Source organism: Grampus griseus (assembly GCF_964374135.1).
Source record: "Grampus griseus genome assembly, chromosome: 15".
NCBI lineage: Eukaryota > Metazoa > Chordata > Mammalia > Artiodactyla > Delphinidae > Grampus > Grampus griseus.
The window spans coordinates 53,631,052-53,643,601 of record NC_139009.1 but is presented as its reverse complement, the minus strand read 5'-3'; the positions used below and the strand labels follow the sequence as shown (position 1 = coordinate 53,643,601).

Below are 12,550 nucleotides of genomic sequence, written 5' to 3'. Positions count from 1 at the left end.
CAACTCAGTTGTTTATCTCCCAGGGGTAGCCCCATTCTATTCATTTAATTCCACATTCTTTGTACTCTTTAACTGTCCATCACTATGTCCCCATAGCAGCTTCCCTCCTTATAGCCCTGCTGGTTCCTTCTTTTTTTGTCTTCCTTTCTTCCTTCCTTCCTTTCTTTTTCTTTCTTTCTTTCTTTTTACCATCGGTGGATTCATAGTAATTATAACACATATGATCTGTATATACTAAACTACACATCTAACCGCAATCTAACACCAGTTCCCAAATAACAAAATGCTGCAAATTCTAAATTTTGTAGAGTATTACTGTAGCCTTTAATTTAATTAATTCAATCTTCTGTGCACGAATGACCACATAGGAGGGCTTTCATTCCCCTTCCTTCTATTGTTGTTCACCTTTTGGTTAAAGCATGGCTCTGCTTCCCAAACCTCCTCCAACCTGCACTCTGTTCTTGGGTTCCCCCTTGGGCAACCTGCCATGGGGCTTCTGGTTGACCTGGGGTTTCGCAGGCTGTGTTACTCAGTCTTTGTTCTTAGGACCAAGTAAAGGCAACTCTCTTTGCTGTTTCACACTGGCTTCTATTTGCTGAAAAGCCTGAGCCCACGGAGAAGCCCTTTAAGGCTTGGAAGAAGGTGCTGTCATCATTCAGTACCTTGTTTCTGGCATCAGTCTCTTATGTCTCTCCCCCTGCCAACCTTTTCCAATGCCTCTCTGCAGACCTGTCTCCCTCCCTGCCAGGGCTTTCAGCCTTCATTTCCCCAGGAAATGATTTTCTCAGTCTCTCCACAAAAGCCCAGGAGGAAAGGAACTGGCCTTTCGTTCATAATGGGCCACAGTGTGATGAAGGAGTAAAAGTTGTCTGGTGTTGATATAAATGCATCTTCCCACAAAAAACAGCCGCTGCTGTCACTGGAGCTGGGAGAAAGCTTACTTTGTTTGGAACAATCAATGATAGGGTTAGCAGAATGTCAGCATGTCAAGGAGTGACTTAGAGTATCTAACCAGATGAGGAAATGAAGATCCATTTATTTTAGTCATGGTGTGTATGAATGGGTACGTGTGCGTGTATGTGTGTGTGTGTGTGTGTGTGTGAGAGAGAGAGAGAGACAGAGACAGAGACAGAGAGAGAGACAGAGATTTCTTTCCTTTGTAAAGGAGCTAGTTTCTGAAATGGGGATGGCTGGTCTCCAAGGGGATAATTAGGATTTTAACAGCTTACTGTGAGTGGAACATTTCATTTCTCTTAAGTACTGAGAAGTGCAGGCTAATAGTTATCCCAGCCATTAGTTATTCTGCCAAAGATTTCTATCAGACTTAGACATTCAGATAGATGTTCGAACCAGCACTGCGGTCAGCAGAGACCTGTAAAGGCTTTTCTGGAGGAAATCAATCTGTACCCAATGCATTATCCAGGCATGTTTGTTTTTCCGATTCATAAGTCATTTTGTTGTCAGAGTAGCCTTTTTATTCCTCTTAACTTTATATTGAATTCTTCAAGGCAGGTGTTCCAAATCCTTTTCATTTTTCTCAAAGAACTTCTGACCTCCCCCACCCCCATAGATGACCTCCACACCTAGTTTACTGAGGGGGTCAAGGCCTCAGCTCTCCTCTCCACTCTCTCAATTTGATCTGCATTGTCATCCATCCTTTGCTTTTTTCCTTCATTCTTTCTACATATTTCCAGAGAAGCCACATCTTATTTTTGTTCCCAAAGCTAGCCTTTTCTGGAGTTCTTGATTTTACCAGTAACTCCCCATCTCTACCTCCATCAACCATTATCTCCCTATTTCTGGCATCTTCAAGATCCTGTTCTCTTCTAGCTCATTGAAAACATACCCCAATGTCTTGACTGCAAAAACCTATAGCATGACTATGCTTCCCTATCAGAATCCAGGCCCTAGTCAATTTATCTGGAACCACAATTTCTATTAAAACTGGCCTCTCGTAAGTCATCAATAGACAGCACATCCAATGACCTCAGTCCTTGACACTCCTGACTATGAGCCATGCTTAGAAAAGGGGAACAGTGAAGATTTGAGAGTGAGAGGCACATAAATGAGATTCCAGAAGGGAAGGGCCATTTTGCAAGCAGTCATTGAAGAGGTAAAGCTGAGTCGAACACACCAGGCCCTTGGGCTTTGTTCTTTTTCTGGGGTCAGAGGGGGCAGAGTTGGCTCCCAGGCCCTACTGTCAGAGCCAGACAGAAGGTCCTGTCCACCCTGGTGGGCTTGGGTTCAGCACTGCTTGGGCAGAGGAATGGCCATGTGGCTTTTGTTTTGGGGATTTGAACAGACATCCCAGAGCCCACAGGGAGGTTTCCCCTTACTTTATGGACTTAGGCATATTACTAATGCTCACCCCAAGTGAGCTTTATCTAATCTAAAGAACCCAAGTTACTCCAAATCCAACACTATATCCAGGAGTGGAAGACAACTTAGATGTTCTCTCTTTCTTCGGATTCTTACCACGGATTCCATAACACCATGCTCTTCATGCCTCTCGCCTTCCTCTCCCACTGGCTCATCAGTTGCATGTGCTGTAAAAGTCAAAACACTTTAGGCTCCAACTGGTTGAAACGACAGAGCCACAAGATGGAAATAAGTTGGCCCCTGGAGTCACTTCACGAAGGATAGATGCCTGGAAGAATCACTCTACTCCTGTTGGATTTTGTGTGAACAAGAAATAAATCTTCTGTTATATTAAGCCACTGAGCTGTCGGGGTTTACCTATGACTGTAGCCTGGTCTATGTAGCTACAAGAGCTTAAATGCCTGCAGGGGCCTGAGCAGGAGGCAACTGAAATGAATGAAGTAGCTGAGAGCCTAACAGAGAGCAGGGACTCGGGTGGGGAGGGTACTACCCTGACTCTGGGACTAAGCTTGCCCCATTACAGGGGAAGAGTTGCTGCTCAGATCTAGCTCATTCTCTTATGGGATACTTTGGAGCCAGCGTTGCCAGATCCTAACTGCATATTTTCTCAAGAAAAGCTGGGAATCTGGATGTTGATGTGAAATCTCCCAACTTTTTTTTTTTTTTTTTCTGTACGCGGGCCTCTCACTGTTGTGGCCTCTCCCGTTGCGGAGCACAGGCTCCAGACGCGCAGATTCAGTGGCCATGGCTCACGGGCCCAGCTGCTCCACGGCATGTGGGATCTTCCCGGACCGGGGCACGAACCCGCGTCCCCTGCATCGGCAGGCGGACTCTCAACCACTGCGCCCCAAAATCTGGGGGTTTTGGGAAGCCCCAAAATCTCCCAACTTTTTAAATGCTGGCAGTTCATATGGATTAAAAAACCAAAACACAGACATCTTTGCTGTTTCCTAAATGTCTTAGGTATGTTTCTGCTTCAAGGTTTTTGCACTTGCTGGCCCTTCTGCCTGGAATGTTCTTCCTCTAGGCACCTGCAAGGCTTGTTTCTTCTTCTCCCATGCCTTTGCCCAAATGTCACCCTGTCGGCTTTTCCCAACCACCCTCTTTAAGACCACAGCACACTCTCCCTCCCACCTTATACTGTCTCCTCCTTCCCTGTTTTTTTCTTCTCCATACTATTTACTACCTTCTAAATAGATAATTTTAAAAACTTATTGATTGATCTGCACATTTCTACCATTATGATCAAAGTGTATGAAGGCAAGGATTTTTTTGTCTTGTTCACTTTTGTATGTCAAGTGCCTAGAATAGTACCTGGGACATAGAAAATGCTCAACATTTATTTGTTAAGTAAATGAATTTTTAAAAACAGCCAGTATGTGGGTCAGATGATGCATAGCTGGAGATCTGATTTAGTTCATGGGTCATGAGTTTACAACTTCTGTTTTAGACCCTTACTGAGAAGTCCTTGGAGAAAAGTGCCATTTAGAGCTGCAAGCAGTTTCCCACCTCCCACAAAGTAGATGTTTGATTCATTTTGTTCTGGGAAATAAAACACAAGGAGTTTCAGGCAAAGTCTTATAAATTCCAGGGAGTCCCATGCCTGCCTGTATTTTCACAGAATACTATTTCTCATCTTGTCTGTGCTCAAAATCCTAGAATTGTTCACAGCCAAATTTCTGTCTCAGTCCTGGTGTGGGGACGAGTCGTGGTTCCCATAGTTACACCAGCCAATACATTCCCTTTTGCTTATTGAATTGGTTTGAGTTGGGTTTCTGTCACTGTGAATGAGAGTCCTGACAAATTTAATGTGACTTTGGGCGAGCTGTTTCATGTTTCTGAGTCTCAGCTTCCTCACTTATAAAAAGGTTGGGGTCAGATTAGATAAGCAGTAGAGCCCTTTCCAGGATTTTAACATTTCAGAATTCTAACACATTTAAGGTCACTGATCTGTGGAGCCCAAACATTTTTGACTGTGGGCAAACTTGGTTCCCTGGAGCCACATGCCACTCTTGGCCCCCATTACCAGCAGCCCCTCTGACTGTCGCTCCCACCTCCTTTGGGGGGTTGGTTTTTCTGGTCACATGTTCAGGACTTGCTCCTGTTGGTAGAGTCACATGCATTGTCCTTCTAGTATCTCCAGATATGTCCTGCAACATGATCCTTGTGGACACATTTTTCTTCTTCCTGACCCCAGCTCTTATTTGTCCCCTTTCTTGTCCCATGCCTCACTAAAGTCATATTTACTTAATCTGCAGCATTCAGATATTTTTAGATCTTTCATGCCCTATTGTGTGTCTAGACTGTTCTCCCTTTTACTGTCTCCTTCCATGCTCCTCTGGGATGGGTAGGAAGCTTACTTTATCAACTCAGGTTAGAAAGCTACATTATTTTCTTTAAATCATCATAGAGTCTGCCTCTGAGTCCCCATTTGGCAGGGCTGGAGAGAAATTCAGTCTTCGTCATTATTAGGGATACCTCCCTTCATTCTAGAGTCAGGCAAAAGTCTTGGGGCTCTTATACAGAGCAAAACATTTGGAGGGGTCCCCCCAGTTCAGGGCAAGTTGGCTATTGTAGATATGCTCTTTTCCTAGCCCACATGGCAATCCGGTATCTGGTAGCTGCTGGACCACACTTGGGCATGAAAATGATAATAACAATAACAGCAACAACAATGTTTATGGAATGTTACTAAAGTGCCAGGGACTCAGTAGTGCTTTACAAAAATAATTTCATGTGAGCCAACTGCTCTTTGGCCCAGAACATACTTTTCCCAGATAACTCACAGTTCTCCCTCATCTCCTTTAAGTCTTTGCCAAATATTATGTTCTCAGTGAGGCCTATCCTGACCACCTGCCTCTGTGCCTCATCCCCTACACTCGCCATCCCTTTTCCCTGCTCTACTTTTGTTCCCATAGCACATTCTAGGCTATATGATTTACATACTAATAGTGTTTTCTGTCTGCCTTCCCCCAGTAGAATGTAAGCTCTAAAAGGGTAGGATCTTTATTTGTTTACTTCTATCTCTCAAGCCCCTAGAACAGTACCTAGCATATAGTTCAATAAATGCTTTGGAATATGTGATTTTAATTTTCATGGATGAGGAAACTGAGGCACATAAAGGGAAGCAGCTATCCCATGGCACATAGCCAGCCAGTGGTAGAGCTTGAGTTTAAGCCCAGGCCACCTGATTTCTTTTAACCACTTTGTGTGAAATGGGTACCCCCAGACTCCCATCTAGCCTCCTGAGGTGCATCACTCCTCCCAGAGGCCCTGCTGTATCCCTGGGGCATTAAGAGAGTACAGTGTGGGTCCCAATCCTCAATGAACCCATGAATCTCCCTCCTCCTTCTGCTCACCCCCCATTCCCTTCCCTAAACACTGCCCACTTCCAGAGTAATAGAATATCCTCAAGGAGATTAAAACTTTCATTTAGGCCAGGAAAAGAGTTTATCTTCTGGGAACACCACCTTTCCACTTAGCAAGTGCTCTTGAGGGTAAGAAATATAAGGATTGGCCACTTTCTTGGAATGAGGAGGTGGGGTATCCAGAAGACAAAACAGAATTAGCTTTGAGTATGAGTGAGTGTGTTTGTAATGAACGTGCCTTTTATACCCTGAGCTCCCTTTCCCACACCACTGCAAGATCGTCTCTTTTCTTCCTTTAATTCCAGTTCCCAAGTCCAGCCATGCTACAAATACCTGCTGAAGCCCCTCTGAATGGAACAGGCTTGCGCAAAGCCCACCTCCCAAGAGGGCTGGAGGGAGTGGAGCTCTCATGGCAAATGTGAAAAAGGATTGTCTTCCTATTACTGGAGGATTTCCCCCAGTGTTTCCTCAATAATTTCAGCTGTAGCATTCATTTAAAGCCTCCTGCAAAAATGACTCCTCCACATTTGGTGAGAAGGACAGCTTTTCCTTTTTATAAAGTCCCCTCCACTACCCACCCTGCGCACTGGGTAAGGGGTGGAAGAGTGTGTGTGGCGATGTTCTGAAACAGAGGAGCGTTGGACCTGTCGCAAAGGCCATAACAAGTGGAGAGGTATCAGGACACTCTGTGGCTGAGTGCAGCATTTAGAAAGGGGGCTGATTGTTTTTTCCAATCTTCGAGAGAAAGCTGTGTCTTCAAGGTATAATCTCTCCTTGGGGACCCAAGCCCTCTGATGATGTTAACAAACATACTCATATTAATAAAGATGCTATTCTTTTCTCCTTTTTCCCTCTCCTCATCTCCTTTCTAGAAAACCAAGGCTTGTGAACATTGTGAGGAGAGAGAGGCAGAGCACCCCCTTCATTCCAGCCCCCCAAAAAGACCCAGGCGCTCATCTGCAGAGACATCTGTGCCCGAGGACCAGGCTGAGGGGGACGCGTTTTCATCCTTGAATGTTTCCTGCCTTTCTAGTGACTTCCTATCTCTCTGTGATTGACAAGTAGCTTTAGATGCTGGAGACTGACCAAAACCAAATCCTGTGGTGATCCTTTCACAGCTGGGCCCTTCCTGTTCCATCTCGGAGTGGCAAGCAGGACCAGTGTGATCAAAAAGGAGAAGGCTGGGCTTCCCTGGTGGCGCAGTGGTTGAGAGTCCGCCTGCCAATGCAGGGGACATGGGTTCGTGCCCCGGTCCGGGAAGATCCCACATGATGCGGAGCGGCTGGGCACGTGAGCCATGGCTGCTGGGCCTGCGCGTCCGGAGCCTGTGCTCCGCAACGGGAGAGGCCACAACAGTGAGAGGCCCGCGTACCGCAAAAAAAAAAAAGAAAGAAGACTGAATGGAACATGGCTCAAAGGAAGAAAAGGGAAGGGAAGGGGGCTCTGTTCCGAGGGCCCAGAGCTCCGAGTCCTCCAGGCACAGGCATGGGAGAGCCAGACGCGCAGGAGAGGCTGGGCAGAGCCCCCAAACACGGAGCAGGTAGGTCTGAGGAACCCCGGGAGGGTCACATTTACTGGCCTTCTTTTCCTCTCGTGTAATTTGGGAGATTTGGGGAAGAATTCCCTGACAGGATTGCCTTGGGCAAACCACTCCCTTGCACTTAATTGTTCTCATTTTAAGGGGAAGGGGTCTGCAGTAGGTACCTCTGAAATGCTGTGGTTCTGAGGCTGATATGAGGCAGGAGGTGCCGAGTCTCATGAAGCCAAGCCATAAAGTAGGGCCCCCAGAGGTGGCCACACCACTATCTCCGGACCAGTGGTTCTCAAACTTGAGGTGCATCAGAATCCCCTGGAGGACTTGCTAAAGCAGACTGCTGGTCCCACTCCTGGAGTTGCCTTTTAGTTGGACTGGGGTGGGGCCTGAGAATTTACATTTCTAACGAGTTCCCAAGTGTGGCCTCTGCCGCTAGTCTGGGGATCACGTGTTGAGCATCACTGGGAGCATCGCCCAGTTGGGGGAGCCCTCTGAGATGAAGGTCACCTAGGCGGAGCACAGCCAGCCAGGGTTGCAGCCTTCAGGATGCGTACCTCTCCCTCCTACCTGTAGGGGGCAGCTTGGTTCTGCCTCAGCCCAGCAGAAGCACTGAGATAACTGCTAAATTAACTCCTGAAAAAATACACCCGTTTCCTGAAAATCCTAGATAGATTCTAAGCCTCCCTCACGGGCCTGGGTCTGGGCCCTTGGCAGGGGAGCCCCTTTAATCTGAGTGTGCCCAGACCGGGCTGGCTAGGACTTTGCTACCGAAAGAGGGCAGCTCTGCTAACGCTGGACTCCCGGGGCGGGGAGTGTGATTCATTCGCCTGAAGGCTCCCACTGCTGGCAAAGTGCTGGCTCAGCGTCAGGGGCCAGGAAATATTCCACGGGTGAACAAATTAAGACCCTGAATATTTGTGCAAGAGCTGGTGAAAGCGAGGGGCAGAAAGTGGTGGAATGAGTTTTAAACAGGGTCAGTCTACCGAGGCACTGACCACTGTTTCGGAAAGGAAGAGTATCTTCTGAAGTTGGCTGATTCTCCCCTGTGAAACTGTGCAGGGCTTCCCAGAGGCTAAACCAGCCAGCAGGGGGAGACTCTACATTTGCTCCGTGGGCTTTTAGCCCTAAGCAAGCTATCCCCCAGTCCCTCTGCTCTTATTTTTTTAAAAACCCACTGTACTGAGAGATGCCTCAAACTTTTATTTAAAACAAAGGTTTTTTGTTTTTTTTTTTTAGAAGCATCCTATATTTAACGTCAAAGAATTTGAATTCAAATACAAAAATTAAACAACACATGATTTCAACATTAAAAACCATAACACTTATTACTCAAAGAACTAGACAATGAATATCAAAAACACAAATGGAGCATACCTATAAAAACCTTAAATACATTAAAAGCAAAATTATAATTATTTCCACAACAAACAATTATTAACTAAAATATTTATAGTTATTTTCAAGGACCACAATGGTAGATTGCTTTTTCTTTAGTACTGCATAAAATTTGCATCTTAATCTTTTTGCACTTCATTTCTTCCTACATAATAATTAGATGCTTCTGTTTATATAATTGTTCTAATTGCTAATACAGATAGTGATCCTTGGTAATCAAATCTAGTGTAACCATTGTCTGCAAGTGCTTTAATACTTGTGAAACTCTATTTAGCAAAGTTATAATGAAAAAATTTAATGTAAACTTCTGGGTTCTACTGACCACTCAGGAATCAGAAGTTATTTAAAATCCCAAAAGTTTAAAAAGAACAGCAGTTTGTTATACTTTTATCAAGAGAAATCACTGAGTAACTTTTAAAACTTAGCATTTTTACAAGTTTTACAACAGTAGGTTATTCTGAATTGTGACTGATATTCACTATGTTGAAATAAATATATAATTATCATTTTAAAACCAAATGTACAAACCTGATTCTAAAATAAAACAGCATTTTAATTTGCATGCTTTACAAGGAAAGTTTCATACTCCTGTTTACAATATTTTCTTCAGAAGAATGAGGCCTGATTGGAGATATATAGCCGCTGTCCAACATGGCTTCCATTAGCAAGTGATACTGTTGCTGACAAAGGATAGCTTGGATAAGAATAAAGCCTTGAAGTGTAAGGAAGCACACTGGGAGTCCCAGAAGAGAGGGTAGCACTAACAGGGGAAAGACTATTTACTGAACTGTGACAGAAATTGTAGTCTGTAAATAAATACATAACAATTATGCTTCACATCTTTATGGTTACAAATTTAATTCAAAGAGACAAAGCATTAAAACTAAAATCACATAATGTTCTAACATTCAAAATCCTGATAATCTTATATTGCTGGTAAAGACTGTTTCAGCATTCACTGCATTGCAAATCCTGATAGTTTCATCAGTCAGTATTAAGTAAATTGTCACTGACACAATGCTTCAGAGACCTTACTAGAATGCATTCTTGGATATCTGTTTCTTGGATATCTGTTAATTGTTTTGTATCTTTATGATCACCAAAAAAGGGAATCTCTGATTTCTCTTGCTCTATCCACAATGAAGCTCCTTTTAAATTTGGTACTGACACTAAGGGGTCGTCCATGAAGAAAAGATATAAAACAGTGAATTCATATTTGCTTCTTTTTTGAAACTGTACTAGGTATCAAACCAGCAGAAACATTTACCCCTGGACTGCAAAAACTCTCCAATATTTCATTATTTAAATACTAATGTAAACATTTATACAACCCAATAAACCAATTTAACATTAGAATCCTACTGGTACCATAAAACAGTAAAATGAATCATCTTTATAAAGTAAACTTCAAGAAACCATTATCAACTTACAGTACAGAAAAATCCAAAAATTAAACCAAATTATTTCTTTAAAAACCAACATTTGAAATATTACTGTTCCACAATAAACATTCATTTTACGTATCAATAATTTATTGCTTCATTAGTTATAATGTTTACAGATGTGTGTGAGTACTAAAGACCAAATTTGTAAATCCTGTACTTTCCAAAAACTCAACTATGTTCTTTGGTGTAGTGTAAGCCAAGGGTGTGAAAATGACTATGAAGTGATTACTTATAAAATGTACGGTGTTTCTAGGAACAGAAGAAATTAGGCCATCTAATGCACAGGTAAAGTTTTTCCTATATTTTCCTGGTGCTATAAATGAGGGCTAAAAATGAATGTTAACTTAGTGTTGTCATGGGACTTAATATTAAGCCAACAGGAATGAGATCAACTGCAGGAGAATAAGCTCAAGCAACATCAGAAAGGACCTGTTTATTTTCTCCAAATTCTTCTACATAGGTCCAGGCTGAAGAGATTGTGTTCCCTGTCCAAATGAAGTAACGTAAGCTGGGCTGCCAGTTCCTTTGCATCTTCCAACGTAGTACAGAGTTTGTCTGGCACGAAGTAACTCGGATCCATTTGCAATAGCAGGAATAACGATTTTATATGCCAAGAGTACTTTCCCATCTTGACTTGTTGCTGAATATAAATAATACTCTGGTGGTGCCCAATTATTTTTGTTGCAGTAATAATCCAAATGCATTACTTCAGAATTGAAATGATTGGATTTTAAAGAATACATACTAATTGGAGTAAGCTTTGTTCCAGGAAAAAATGGATAAGCGCATCTTTCAATTTCGGGGAGGCTTGGGCCATGCTGGCCATTGAGACAAGCTGGAAGAGTTGGTACCATGCCTAGAGTTTTTGGGTGGCTCTCTTCTTTGTTAGCAAACACAATCAGGTTTTCTGAATTGGGGCTAATCTGACCATTAAGATGCTGTCTCCAAGTGTTTTCTTTATTTACAGGTTTTCCCAGTGTTACCTCAATACTTGCTCCATCAATGCATTTTCCATTCATAACAGACATAGCAGCCACTGCATCTTCTCGGTTGAAAAAGTGAACAAAAGCATAATCTCTACGTTTCTTTACTCATTCAACTGCACCAGGTTTGAATTTATTGAATTCTGCTTTAATTGTTTCCTCTGTAGTTGAGATCATTACATTTCATACATAGAGAACTTTAACTCTCTGCATGGTTTCCTCATCAACCTCTTTCTCTGGGTCAGTCCAATCTATCTGAATGGTATGGCCCTACAGTTTGAAGGTTCCTGGAATTAGTTTTCTCCTAGCCATAGCAGTAGCTCTGTGAGATTCATACTCAACAAACGCAAAACTGCGATTTTTGGTCTTATCAGTTGCGCTTGGGTAAACAATGACATCTACAACTCCTTCTGTAACTTTCTTCATTTCATCCAAGATTTCTTCCTTCTTCTTTTCCTTCAGAATAACTCCAATAAATAATCTGCAATTATCCAAGCTTACACACACACCGATAAACTTCCCTGGTCGAATCTCATAATTATTAAGAATTCTGATGGCTAACTGGGCTTCTTCTTTTGTAGTACACATCACAAAAGCATAACCTCGATTTTCACCACTAAATTCCATCGTAAGTCGAAATTCATATATCTTCCCAGCTCTTTCAAATACAGGAACTAATTCATCTTCATACATATCACGAGGTATTTTTCCTACAAAAACTTCACAGCCTCTAGGTGGAGGTGGACCTTCCCAACCTGGAGGCGTACCACCAAACTTCCTTTGCCCATTTTCTTGAACCATGTTGTATCCAGTCTTTTCCATCAAAGCAAGTAATGCTGCTTCATTCTGAGTACCAGTTCGGACTTTACTGCATCCATTTGTTCCATCTGTATTTTCTTCATTCATGGTTGCAGTTCCCCTCGGGTCTTCAAATGTTGGTGCTAAATGCCTGGGACCAACGACCACAAACCGCCGCCACCGTTTCGGGGCCAGTCGGTGGGAGCGGGGGTCACCGCAGGGGGGAGGGGAGCCCACGTGGAGGAGCTCGCGAGGTCCTCGCGCCTAGCCTGGTCTCCCTTTAATTTATTTTATTTTTGGCTGCATTGGGTCTTTGTTGCTGCGCACCGGATTTCTCTAGTTGTGGCGAGTGGGGGCTATTCTTCCTTGCGTGCGCATGCTTCTCATTGGGGTGGCTTCTCTTGTTGTGGAGCAAGGGCTCTAGGCGCACGGGCTTCAGTAGTTGTGGCTCGTGGGCTCAGTAGTTGTGGCTCGCGGGCTCTAGAGCACAGGCTCAGTAGTTGCGGTGCATGGGCTTAGTTGCTCTGCGGCATGTGGGATCTTCCTAGATCAGGGCTCGAACCCGTGTCCCCTGCAATGGCAGGCAGATTCTTAACCACTGCGCCACCAGGGAAGCCCTCAAACTTTTATTTAAAACAAAGTGAGAAT

General features: G+C 43.6%; 1 pseudogene across 1 annotated transcript; it reads right to left on the bottom strand.

Annotated features, from left to right (window-relative positions):
• Positions 1-10,554: 10,554 nt before the first annotated feature.
• LOC309834200 (putative RNA-binding protein 46) lies at positions 10,555-12,010 on the bottom strand (annotated as a pseudogene). The gene has a single exon. The product of its transcript is annotated as a putative RNA-binding protein 46 (transcript).
• Positions 12,011-12,550: the final 540 nt, after the last annotated feature.